General features: G+C 36.3%; 2 pseudogenes; both read left to right on the top strand.

Moving 5' to 3' along the window:
- The first annotated feature begins 7043 nt into the window (after window positions 1-7043).
- On the top strand, window positions 7044-8231 carry LOC105492645 (dnaJ homolog subfamily A member 1 pseudogene; annotated as a pseudogene).
- A 307-nt stretch (window positions 8232-8538) lies between these two features.
- LOC105492646 (large ribosomal subunit protein uL10 pseudogene) lies at window positions 8539-9634 on the top strand (annotated as a pseudogene).
- The last annotated feature ends 4681 nt before the right edge of the window (window positions 9635-14315 follow it).

Raw genomic sequence — 14315 nt, 5'->3', positions numbered from 1 at the left:
GGGTCTGCCCAGCTCAGTCCCCGTCATCTTGGTCCTTCCCTCCAGGGCTAAGCAGGGAGCTCAGACTACTGTGCATTACACAAATCAGCCCATTATCTGATGAAATAGAAAATTTCTCCAGGTTAACAAGGAATAAGTATATATACCTATATGTATCAGCTGTGACTGATGATGTAGATGGGTATATACTTGATCCTTGACGCAAATAAATATCTACTTAATCCTTGTTTACTGGGAGAAGTTCTCTGGCTCTTACCCATGAGCTCCACCCACTGGCCTGGAGGAGGAACAGCACAACACAATAGGAAATCTTTCGAAACCAGTGCATAGCACTGGGTAGCAAGGTAAGTTTCCTGATACCAATATCACCTCAGTCCCATAGGTGCCAGTGAATCTGCTCACATGCCTAGAACATGGCTACTACAACCAGAATTTAGAAAAGGCACTATAAAAAGGCTATCTATAACCAAGGACCTTAAAAACAGACTCTTGGTCACTGAAAGCAACCAGACCAAAGTCAAAGGACCATAGACAACATATATTATAGACACCTCCACAATGGGCGGTAGGGTGGGAAATTTCATCCAAATGAAATCAAATGCAAAAAATAAGGGGAGATAGATTATCCAGAGGAGAAGCAGCCAGGGGGATGGGGGGAAGACTGTAAAAGTAGGAAAAAAACAAAGTGTCACAATGCCCTCAAGGCACTACATTAATTCTCCAGCAATGAATCTTAACCAAAATGAAATGTTTCAAATATCACATAAAAAACTCAAAATGTTCATTTTAAAGAAGCTAAATGAGATCAAATAGAGAGCTGAAAACAACACAAATAGATCACAACAGCAATTCAGGATATAAAGAAGAGATTGACATCATTACAAAAAAAACTAAACAGAACTCCTAGAAATGAAAAATCCATTAAAGAAATTACAAAATACAATTGAAATATTTAACAATAGGCTAACTTGAGTGAAAGAATTTCAGAGCTGAAAGAGAGGCATTTTGAATTAACTCACTCAGACAAAAATGAAGAAGAATTTTAAAAACTGAGTAAATCTTTTGAGAAATATGGGATGTGTAAAGTATTCAAACTTATGAGTTATAGGTATTCCATACCTATAACAGGAAAACCTATAACAGAAAAAGTAAAAAGTATGGAAGATATATTTTAGAAAATAATTCAGGAAAAATCTTCTGACCTTTGGAAATATTTGAATATTCAGATACAAGAAGCTCAGAGAACTCCTGCAAGATACAATCCAAGAAGAACCACACCAAGGCATATGGTAACCAAACTATCCAAAGTCAACAGGAAGGAAAAAATGCTAAGAGTGGCAATAGAGAAGCATCATCTGTAAAGGAAATTCTATCGGACTAATAGCAGATTTCTCAGCAGAAACTCTATAAGCCAGAAGAGCTTAGAAGGCCATTTTTAGCACTGGGTGGTGGTGGGGGAAGCTAGCCAACAACTTTGTATCCTGCTACACTAACCTTCATAAGTGAAAAATAAATAAAGTATTTTCCAGACAAACAAAAGCTAAGGGAATTTGTCACCACATGACTGGCTCAAAGAGGTTGTAAAGATAGAAATGAAGGGATAGTATTCACCATCATAAAAGAACACTTAAGTACAAAAATCACAAATCCTAGAAAACATTACACAACTGAAACGTCAAAACAACTAGCTAACAACACTATGACAAGAACAAAATCCCACATAATAATATTAACCTGGAATGTAAATGGCCTCAATACTCCTAACAGATACAGAGTGGCAAATTGGGTTAAAAAATAAGTCTCTGCCATTTGCTGTGTACAATAGAAAGGTGTAATGACTAACGACAGCTACAGATTCGAAGTAAAAAGATAGAAAAATACATATAACACAAATGAAGGACAGAAGTGAGCCAGAGTAGCCATCCTTACATTAGATAAAACAGATTTTAAATAATAGTAAAAACACACCAAAAAAATGCATTATATAATGATAAACGGTTCAATAGAACAAGAAGATTTAACTATTCTAAATATGTATGCATCTAATACAGGGGCACCCAGATTCAAAAAACAAATACTACTAGATCTAAGAAAACAAACTGATAGCAATACAATAACCGTACGGGACTTCAACACCCCAGTGATATCACTACACAGATCATCAAGGCAGAAAATCAACAGTGACATTCTGGCCATAAACTGGACTATAGAACAAATGTACCTATAAGACATTTACAGATCAATGCATCCAATGACCACAGAATATACATTCTTTTCATCTGTGCATGGGACATTCTCCAAAATTAACCATATACTTGGCCATAAAGCAAGTCTTAATAAATTCAGAAAACTCTAAATTATAACAAATATTTTCTTGGACTAAGTTGTTGGTCTTTTGGATGCATAAACAAAATTGAAACCCAAAATGTATTAAAGACTTAAAAGTAAGACCTGAAACTATAAAAACATAGAAGAAAAACTAGGAAAACTCTTCTGGACACTGCCCTAGACAAACAATTTGTGATGACACCCTACAAGCAAATGCAACAAAAGCAAAAATAGACAAATGGGATTTAATTAAACCAAAAGTGTCTGCACAGCAAAAGAAATTATCAATAGAGTAAATAGACCACTTAAATAATCAGAGAAAATATTTGCAAACTATGCATTTGACAAGGAACTAATATCCAGAATCCACAAGGAACTCAAACAACTAAACAGGAAAACAAAACAAAACAAAACAAAACACTCCATTAAAAAGTAGGCAAAGAACATGAACTACACTATTTTCAAAGGAAGACATACAAGTGGTTAACAACTGTATAAAAATATGCTCAACATTAGTAATGATCAGTTAAATGCAAATTAGGTCCACAATGAAATATCATGTAAAGCCGTTCAAAATGGCTACTGCTAAACTGTAAAAAGACAGCATATGTTGTTATGGATGTGGAGAAAAGGGAACACTGATACACTGTTCATGGGAATGTAAATAGGTTCAACTTCTATGGAAAACAGTACAGAGATTTTTCGTAGAACTAAAAATATAACTTCCATTTGACCCAGCAAACCTATGAGTGTGTATGCACCTAAAAGAAGAGAAATAATTATATTAAAAGGCATCTGCACTTATACATTCATTGCAGTACAACTTACAATAGTGAAGTCATGAAGCCAATCTAAGTGTCCATCAAAGATTGATTGGATAAAGAAAAGATTGTATCTATATACCATGGAATACTACCCAGTCATAAAAAGAATAAAATCATGTCCTTTGCAGCAACATGGATAGAGCTGGAGGCCATTATTCTGAACAAAATAATGCAGAAACAGAAAACCAAATATCTCATGTTCTCACCTGTAAGTATACGCTAAACAATGGGTACACATGGATGGATGGATGGATGGATAGACAGATAGATAGATAGATAGATAGATAGATAGATAGATAGATAGATAGAAAAATAGACACTAGGGACTCCAAAATAATAGACATGGAGTGAGTTTTGAAAAATTACCTTTTGGGTACAATGTTCAATATTTCATTAATGAATGTACCAGAAGCCCAAACCCCACCAGTACACAATATACCTATGTAAAAAAGCATGCAGATATAGTCCATAAATCTAAAATAAAGTACATTTTAAAAAATAATAAGAGAAATTTAACAATAAAATAAATAAATAAGTGAAAAGAAACAAGAAAACTCCAACAATGACTCTAAAGAAATGGAGTTCTATGAAGTGGCAGACAAAGAATTAAGAATAATCCTCTTAAAGAAGTTTAAATAACTTCAAGAATACATGTAAAAAATAATATAATATTAAGTGAAATTCAAAAGTAATAAATGAACAAAATGAGAACACTAACAAAGAAATTTCAAAAATTAAAAAACTAACAAATAGAAATCCTAGAGATAAATAATATAATGGATGTAAGGAAAAGTGCAATAGAAAGCTTCAATAGGGTTGATCAGGCAGAGAAAAGAATCAGTACGTTAGAAGACAGAATATCTGAAATTAACCATTAAAATAAGCCAAGAAAAAATAAGAATGAATAAAGTCTGTGAATATTACTGAACATCATTTCAACACTAACTCAAAAGTCCACAGTCCAAAGTCTCATCTGACATAAGGCAAGTCCTTTCTGCCTACGAGCCTGTAAAATTTTTAAAAAAATTACTTACTTCTTAGATACAATTGGGGTACAGGCATTGGGTAATTACACCTATTTCAAATAGGAGAAATTGGCCAAAATGAAGGGGCTACAGGTCCCATGCAAGTCCAAAATCCAATGGGGCAGTCATTACACCTTAAAGTTCCAAAATGATCTACTTTGACTCTATGTCTTACATCCAGGTCACAACGGTGCAAGAGTTGGGCTCCCATGGGCTTAGGCAGTGCCACCCTGTGGCTTTGCAGAGTACAGTCACCTCCCAGCTGCTTTCACAGGCTGGCATTGTCTGCAGCTTTTCCAGGTGCACAGTGAAAGCTGTCAGTGGCTCTACCATTCTGATGTCTGGAGGACAGTGGCCCTCTTCTCACAGCTCCACTAGGCAGTGCACCAATGGGGACTCTGTGTAGGGGCTCCCATCCCACTTTCCCTTCTGCACTGCCCTCACAAAGGTTCTTCATGAGGACTCTGTCCCTGCAGCACATCTCTTCCTGGACATCCAGGATTTCCATACATCTTCTGCACTCTAGGTGGAGATTTCCAAACCTCAATTCTTGACTTCTGTGCACCTGCAGGCCCAACACCATGTATAACTTGCCAAGGCATGGGTCTTGCACTTGCACCCTCTAAAGCAATGGCCTGAGCCATATGTTGGCCCCTTTTTGCTATGGCTGGATGTGAAGCAGTTGGGATGCAGGGCACCAAGTCCCTAGGTGGCACACAGCAGGGGGGCCCTGGGCCCAGCCCATAAAACCATTTATTACTTCTAGGCCTCTGGACCTATGATGGGAGGGGCTGCAGGTGAAGGTCTCTGACATGCCCTGGAGACATTTTCCCAATGTCTTGGAATGATTAACATTTGGCTCTTCCTTACTTATGCCAATATCTGCAGCCAGATTGAATTTCTCTCATGAAAATGGGGTTTTTTCTATCACATCATCAGGCTGCAAATTTTTCCAGCTTTTATCATTTATGCTTTTTTTTTTTTAATTTCATTTTTGAAATGGAATTTTGCTCTTGTTGCCCAGGCTGGAATGCAATGGTGTCATCTCAGCTCACTGCAACTTCCGCCTCTCAGATTCAAGCAATTCTCCTGCCTCAGCCTTCTGAGTAGCTGGGATTACAGGCATGTGTCAACACGCGTGGCTAATTTTGTATTTTTACTAGAGATGGGGTTTCTCCATGTTGGTCAGGCTGGTCTCAAACTCCTAATCTCAGGTGATCTGCCCTCCTTGGCCTCCCAAAGTGCTGGGATTACAGGTGTGAGCTGCTGTGTCTGGCCTCTGCTTTTTTTTTTTTTTTTTTTTTTAATGCTTTGCTGCTCAGAAATTTCTCCCACCAGATACCCTAAATCATCTCTCTCAAGTTCAAAGTCCCACAGACATGTAGGGCATGGGGAAAATGCCACCAATCTCTATGCACAGCAACAGTGACCTTTTACTCCAGTTCCCAACAAGTTCCTCATCTCCATCTGAGAACACCTCAGCCTAGACTTCATTGTTCATATTACTATCAGCATTTTGGTCAAAGGCATTCAACAAGTCTGTAGGAAGTTCTAAACTTTCCCATATCTTCCTCTTTTCTTCTGAGTCCTCCAAGTCTCTAGGAAGTTCCAAACTTTCCCACATCTTCCTCTCCTCTTCTGAGACCTCCAAGTCTCTAGGAAGCTCTAAACTTTCCCACATTTTCCTGTCTTCTTCGAAGCCCTCTGATGTATTCCAACCTCTTCCTGTTACCCAGTTCCAAAGTCTCTTCCACATTTTTGGGTATCCTTATAGTAGCATCCCCACTACTTCCTGGTACCAATTTACTGTATTAAGTCTGTTCTCACACTGCTAATGAAGACATATGATGGACTGGGTAATTTATAAAGGAAAGAGATTTAATTGACTCACAGTTCCACATGGCTGGGGAGGCCTCACAATCATGGCAGAAGGCAAAGGAGGAGCAAAATCATGTCTTACATGGTGGCAGGCAAGAGAGCATGTGCAGGGGAACTCCCATTTATAAAACAATCAGATCTCATGAGACTTATTCACTATCATGAGAACAGTATGCGGAAAACTGCCCCCATGATTCAATTATCTCCACCTGGCCCTGCTCTTGACACATGGGGATTATTACAATTCAAGGTGAGATTTGGGTGAAGACATAGCCAAACCATATTACTAAGATAGTTCACTAACACTAAGCCTGCCCTACAGGAATGACTAGAGGACATTCTTTAAGATGCACCAAAGACCACTAATTATTAACTTAAACATACAAAAGCAAAAAAAAATCATGGTATAAGTAATACAGAATCGTATTCAATATACTCTGATATGGTGATGTTTAAACCAATTTTATCTCAGTATGATAGTTAATAAAAATGCATCAAAACAACAATAGGTAAAATTTAATTTTCAAGGAATACAAATTATAAAATGATGTAAGTTTTGACATCAAAAACATAAAATGTAGTGGGTAGAATAAAAGTGTAGAGTTTTGTAACTCTACAAAATCAAATGCAATCAAAGTTAAATTGTTATCAGCTTGAAATAGTTTGTTATAAGTATGTTTTGTGTAAGTCTTATAACAAAAAGGCAAAAATCTATACTAGATTTTAAAAATATAAATATAAACATATAAACAATTCACTACAGAAAACCATTAAGTCACAAATGATGATGGCAATAGAGGAAGAAAAAATGTGTATAAAAAACAAGCAGAAGACAAAAGACAAGGGCTTCAGTTCACCAGGCAGAACTTTCCAGAAGACTCAGTGAGATGCAGAGAAGTGGCAGCTGCCTGAGCTTCAAAAAGCTACTACAGTCCTTTCTGCTTTCTCACACTGGCCTCATCCCCCTTACTAGCTGTAGTTGTAGAAAATGGTGAAATAAACCACTTTCCATGATTTTTTAGAGGGTCAAAGAAAGTACCACTAAGGAAGAATTGAAAAAGGCTTATAGGAAACTGGCCTTGAAGTACCACCTTGATAAAAATCCAAATGGAGAGAAGTTTAAACAGATTTCTCAAGCTTACAAAATTATTTCTGATGCCAAGAAAAGGGAATTACATAACAAAGGAAGATAACAGGTAAATAAGAGGACTGAGCAAGTGGCAGTTCTGGGTCCCCTATGGACATCTTCGATATAATTATTTATGGAGGAAGAAGAATGCAGAGAGAAAAGAGGAGTAACTTTGTTGTGCATCAGCTCTCAAAAACCTTAGAAAATGTTTGTGATGGTACAACAAGAAAATTGGCACTTCACAAGAATGTAATTTGTGACTAATGTGAAGGCAGAAGTGGGGGAAAAAAGAGGAGAGAAGTATAATGTTGTCCCAATTGCCAAGTTCTGGACTGCAAATAAGAATTCATGTGACAGGGCCTGGGATGGTTCAGCATACTTAGTCTGTATGCATGCATGGAGTGCCAGGGTCATGGAGAATGAATCAGTCCTAAAGATAGATGTAAAAACTGAAATGGAAGAAAGACAGTTTGAAGGAAAAAGATTCTAGAAGTTCGTGTTGACAAAGGCATAAAAGATGGCCAGAAGATAACATTTCATAGTGAAGGAGACAAAGAACCAGGATTGGAACCAGGAGATACTATAATTGAATTAGATGAAAAGGACCATGCTGTTTTTAGTTGACAAGAAGACTAGTTTATGTCTATGGACAGACAACTGGTTAAAATATTGCGTGGTTTCCAAAAACCAATATCCACTCTTGACTACTGAACTAGTCATCACCTCTCACCCAGGTCAGATTGTCAAACATGGAGATATCAAATGTGTGCTAAATGAAGTCATGCCAATTTTTCATAGAGCATTTGAAAAGCATCACCTAATCATCAAATTCAAGGTAAACTTTCCTGAGAATGGTTTTCTCTCTCATGATAAGCTCTCTCAGTTGGGTAAACTTCTACCTGACAGGAAGGAAATAGAAGAGATTGATGAAATGGATCAAGTTAGAACTTTGATTCATATCAGGAAAGACAGCACTGTTACAATGGAGAAACAGATGAGGATGATAAACATCATCCCAGAGGTGGTATTCAGTGCCAAACTTCATAAAAGGACCAATGAGTAACACTCACTCCTGGCACTTGATGAGCAGTAGTGAGTGAGTGAGTGAGTGAAGGGTTGTAATCATAATGTGTTCACTACCTGCTATTGTTTTTGTTTTAGTATTCAACTATAATAATGTTTTTGAAATTAAATAAGAAACAAATATAAAAGCTCAAAAAATCAGAAAATAAATTACAAAATGGTAGTAGTAGGTTCTTACCTATCACTAATTACTTTGAATGTAAATGAATTAAATTGTCCAATAAAAAGACATAGAATTACTGACTTGATTTAAAAAACAAGACCCGCTCTCGCCAGGCGTCCTCGTGGAAGTGACATCGTCTTTAAACCCTGCGTGGCAATCCCTGACGCACCGCCGTGATGCCCAGGGAAGACAGGACGACCTGGAAGTCCAACTACTTCCTTAAGATCATCCAACTATTGGATGATTATCCAAAATGTTTCATCGTGGGAGCGGACAATGTGGGTTCCAAGCAGATGCAGCAGATCCGCATGTCCCTTCGAGGGAAGGCCGTGGTGCTGATGGGCAAGAACACCATGATGCGCAAGGCCATCCGAGGGCACCTGGAAAACAACCCAGCTCTGGAGAAACTGCTGCCTCATATCCGGGGGAATGTGGGCTTTGTGTTCACCAAGGAGGACCTCAATGAGATCAGGGACATGTTGCTGGCCAATAAGGTGCCAGCTGCTGCCCGTGCTGGTGCCATTGCTCCATGTGAAGTCACTGTGCCAGCCCAGAACACTGGACTCGGGCCCGAGAAGACCTCCTTTTTCCAGGCTTTAGGTATCACCACTAAAATCTCCAGGGGCACCATTGAAATCCTGAGTGATGTGCAGCTGATCAAGACTGGAGACAAAGTGGGAGCCAGCGAAGCCACGCTGCTGAACATGCTCAACATCTCCCCCTTCTCCTTTGGGCTGGTCATCCAGCAGGTGTTTGACAATGGCAGCATCTACAATCCTGAAGTGCTTGACATCACAGAGGAAACTCTGCATTCTCGCTTCCTAGAGGGTGTCCGCAATGTTGCCAGTGTCTGTCTGCAGATTGGCTACCCAACTGTTGCATCAGTACCCCATTCTATCATCAACGGGTACAAACGAGTCCTGGCCTTGTCTGTGGAGACGGATTACACCTTCCCACTTGCTGAAAAGGTCAAGGCCTTCTTGGCTGATCCATCTGCCTTTGTGGCTGCTGCCCCTGTGGCTGCTGCCACCACAGCTGCTCCTGCTGCTGCTGCTGCAGCCCCAGCTAAGGTTGAAGCCAAGGAAGAGTCGGAGGAGTCGGACGAGGATATGGGATTTGGTCTCTTTGACTAATCACCAAAAAGCAACCAACTTAGCCAGCTTTATTTGCAAAACAAGGAAATAAAGGCTTACTTCTTTAAAAAGTCAAAAATAAATAAATAAATAAAAAATAAAAAACAAGACCCAACTATATGCTACCCAAATAGACTCAACTCACATTTCAGGCCACACATAGACTGAACGTGAGGGGATGAAAAATAATATTCTATGTAAATGAAAACCAAAAGAGAGAGACCAAGGTTAGTTATACTTAAAGTAGGCTTTAAATCAAAAACAGTAAAAAAGATAAAGAAGGTTATTACATAATGTTTAAGGATAAATCTACCAAGAAGATGTAACAAGTATAAATACATAATACACCCAACATTGGAACACCTAAATATACTAAGGAAATCTTAAAGGATCTGAAGGGAGATATCAAATGCAATACAATCAGAGTGAGGATTTCAGTTCCCTACTTTCAACAATGGACAAATCATTCAGACAGAAAATTAATAAGAAAACATTAGCTTTGAAATATCCTTAGACCAAACAGGTATAATAGACACATACAGAACCTTTCGTTTAACAGAATACATGTTCTTTTCAAGGGAACATGGAACATTCTCCAGGATAGATTACATGTTAGGCTACAAAACAAGTCTGAACAGATTGAAGAAATTGAAAATATATCAAATATTTTTTCTAATCACAAGTGTATGCAATTATAAATCAAAAACAGAAGAAATCTTGGAAAATTCATAAATATGTGGAAATTAAACAACATACTCTTGAACAATCAATGGGTCAAGAAAAAATCAAAAGGAACATTTTTAAAAATTTGAGACAAACAATAATGGAAGCACAACATACCAAAGCTTACGGGATACAGCAAAATCAGTTCTATATTTAAAAATCTCAAATGAAAAACTTAATGCTATACCTCAAAGAAAAGAAAAAGAAAAAAAACCAAGCCCAAAGTTAGAAGAAATAAGAAATTAAAGGTTAGAAGAGAAATAAATAAAATAGAGATTAGAAAAACAATAGAAGAAAATACATGAAATCAAGAATTTCTTTGAGAAGATAAACATAGTCAATGAAATTTCAACTAGGATAACAAAAAAGAGACAATTCAAATAACTAAAATCAGAAAAAAGAGAAAAATTACAACTGATAGTATAGCTATATAAGCATCATAAGAGATTACTTTGAATAATTGTATGCAACCAATGGATAAATTAGAAGAAATGGATAAATTTGTAGATACACACAACCTATTCAGTCTGAATCATGAAGAAATAGAAAATATATAAAAAATAACCATTAAAGGGAGAATGAGTAATAAAAAGTCTCCCATGAAGTAAATGTTCAGGATCTGATGGTTTTACTTAATTCTACCACTAAAGGAGAACTAATATAAATCCATCTCAAACTCTTACAAAAATGAGTATTTCCAATTTTTTTTATGAGGGCAGAATCATCCTGGTACCAAAGCCAGACAAGGACATTATAAGAAAAAAAAAAATTACAGGCCAATATCCCAAATGAAAATAAATGCAAAAAATCCTCAACAAAATGTTAGCAATATCTAATCAACAGTGTACTAAATGAATCATTTAATCATTTAATATGATCAAGTAGAATTTATCCCAGGGATGCAAGGATGATTCAACATAATCCAAATTTATAAGTGTGATACACCTTATTAATAGAATGAAGGGCAAAAACCATATGATCAATCTCATTAGAGGCAGAAAAAGCATTTAACAAAATTCAGCATCCTTTCGTGATAAAATCTCCCAATGGATTAGCTACAGAAGGAATGTAACTCAACACAATGAAAGCCATGCATGACAAGCCCACAGTTAACATTATACTTAATGATGAAAACAATGGCAACTTTTCCTATAAGATCAGGAACAAGACATAAATGTCTAATTTCACCTCTTCTATTCACTATAGTACTGCAAGTGACTACAGCGCTCCTTGCCAGAAAAATTAGGTAAGAGAAAGAAATAAAATACTTCCAAATGGAAAAAGATTAAGAAAATTGTTCATGTTTGGTGATGACATGCTCTTATGTATGAAAACTTAAAAGACTCCACAAAAAAACTGTTAGAACTAATTAATGAATACAGTAAACTTGCAGGATAAAAAAAAAAAATCAACATGTAAAAGTCAGTAGTGTTTCTGTGCACTAACAATGAACATTCTGAAACAGAAATCAAGAAAAAAATTTCATTTACAACAGTTACTAAGAATAAAAAGTACTTAGGAATACATTTAACCAAGGATGTGAAGGATTTGCAGACTAAAATTTTCAAAACTGATGAAATTGATGACACAAGTAAATGTAAAGATATTTTATGTTCATAGGTTGGAAGAATTAATATTGTTAAAATGTCACTATTAGCCAGGTGTGATGGTTCATGCCTGTAATTCCAGCGTTTTGGGAGGCGGAGATAGGTGGATCACTCGAGGACAGGAGTTCAAGGCCAGCCTTGCCAACATATTAAACCCCGTCTCTACTAAAAATACAAAAAATTAGCTGGGTACAGTGGCACAGGCCTGTAATCCCAGCTACTTGGGAGGCTGAGGTATGAGAATTGCTTGAACCTGGGAGGCAAAGGTTGCAGTGAGCCAAGATCATGCCATTGCACTCCAGCCTGGGTGACAAACTGAGACTCTGTCTCAGTAGATAAATAAATAAACAAACTGTCCCTATTTCCCAAAGTGATCTACATATTGAATGAAAATTCTACCAAAATGTAAATTCATTTTTCACAGAAATGGAAAAATAACTAAACTATATAAAACCACAAAAAAGCACAAATTTCCAAGACAATCTTGCACACTGAAACAAACAAAGCTGGAGGCATTATACTATCTGAATTCAAAATATATTACAAAATGATAGTAATTAAAACAGCATGGTACTGGCATAAGAATAGAGACATCCATCACCCAATGGACAGAATAGAGAGCCAAAAAAGAAAAAAAAAATCATTTACTGCTAACTGATTTTTGATAAAATTGTCTAAAACACAATATAGAAAAAAAGCCTCTTCAATAAAGGAAATGGGGAAATTTGGATATTCACATGCAGAAGAATAAAACTGAACCCTCATCTCATGCCATAGACAAAAATTGACTCAAAATGGGTTAAAAACTGATGTAAAAAGTGAAACTGTAAAACTACTAAAAGAGAAAAAGAACACAGGAAAACTATACAATAATTGTCTAGACAATTTTTTTTTTTAATTTGACCATGATAGCTCAGGGAACAAAACCAAAAATAGAGAAGTAGAATTATATCACACTTAAAACTTATATAGGGTAAAGAAAAAAATTAACAGAATGAAGACACAGCCTATGAATTGAGAGAAAAGTATTTGCAAACCATACATCTAATAAGGAGTTAATATTCAAAATATGTATGAAATGCAAACAATTCAACAGAAAGCAAACAAATAACCTGATTTTAAAAATGGGCAAATGATCAGAGCAGATACTTCCTAAAAAGAAGACATTCAAATGGCCGACAGATACATTTAAAAAATGTTCAGCATCTCTAATCATTGTGGAAATGCCTATTAAAACCACAATGAGGTATGTCCTTACACTTATCAGGATAGCTATTATCAAAAAGATGAAAGATAACAAGTGTCGGGGAGGGTGTGGAGAAAGAGAACCCTACTATACTATTTTTGGGAATGTTATTTGGTACAACCATTGGTGAACACTGTATGGAGGAGGTTGCTCAAAAAAGTAAAAATACAATTTCAGCAGTATATCTAAAGGATTTGAAATCAATATGTCAAGGAGATGCCTGCACTTCCATGTTTATTGTAGCTTTATTTATAATTGTCAAGTTTTGGAATAAACCTTCATCAGTCAAGTAATGGACAAAAAATGTAGTATACACACAGAATAAAATTCTATTCAACCTTTACAAAGAGGGAAATTATATCATTTGCAACAACATATATGAGCATGGAGGACATTATGCTAAGTAAAATAAGCCAGCTATAAAAAAACAAATGCCACATGTTCTTGTATGTGGAAGCTAAGAAGCTAACATGGAAGAAAGCAGAACTGTGGTTACCAGAAACCAGCGACTGTGGGGGAGGGTGATAGGTGGATGTTGATAAAAGAGTACAGTGTTTCATTTAGACAAGAGAAATAAATAAGTTTTTGAAGCGATGGTTATGTTAATTAGCTCAATTCAATCATTCCACATTGTATACAGATATTATAGCATCACTTTGTATTCCATAAATGCATACAATTATAATTTGTCAATAGCTAACAAAAATAAATGAATTTTCTTTAAAAAATACTGTCTAAAAAAGGAAGAGATTCTACATTTGTGACACAAGTGTTTAGAGGGTGAAAGGCATACTGGCTGGATGAGAAAACAAACAAACAAAAACACCTGAAAAAAATAGAATAGGAAAAAAAGCCTAGAGAACTGGAACAGGTAGTTTACATTTTGGCCAAGGAAAGCCCAGCTGTAGTTCCTGAAGATATAGAACTGATAAATTTCACTGAGAATTTTGAAGATACTAGTTTGGAATGGAAAGGCTAGTCAATGGTACATTCTAAAATGGTAAACCTGGAAAGCAGAAAGGATGTTGAAATACATACCAAAAAAAAAAAAAAAAAAAGGTTTCTCATAATTAGAAGATAAAGGCACTCGTGCCCAACGTGAGTGGAAATAAAATAAGGTATTTGAAGCAAGTTTCATCTGCTTTTTTTTAAGAGCAATCTTAACATGTGATTTAA

This window comes from Macaca nemestrina, chromosome 11 (genome assembly GCF_043159975.1).
Source record: "Macaca nemestrina isolate mMacNem1 chromosome 11, mMacNem.hap1, whole genome shotgun sequence".
Taxonomy (NCBI): domain Eukaryota; kingdom Metazoa; phylum Chordata; class Mammalia; order Primates; family Cercopithecidae; genus Macaca; species Macaca nemestrina.
This window is presented reverse-complemented; position numbering and strand designations above follow the sequence as displayed.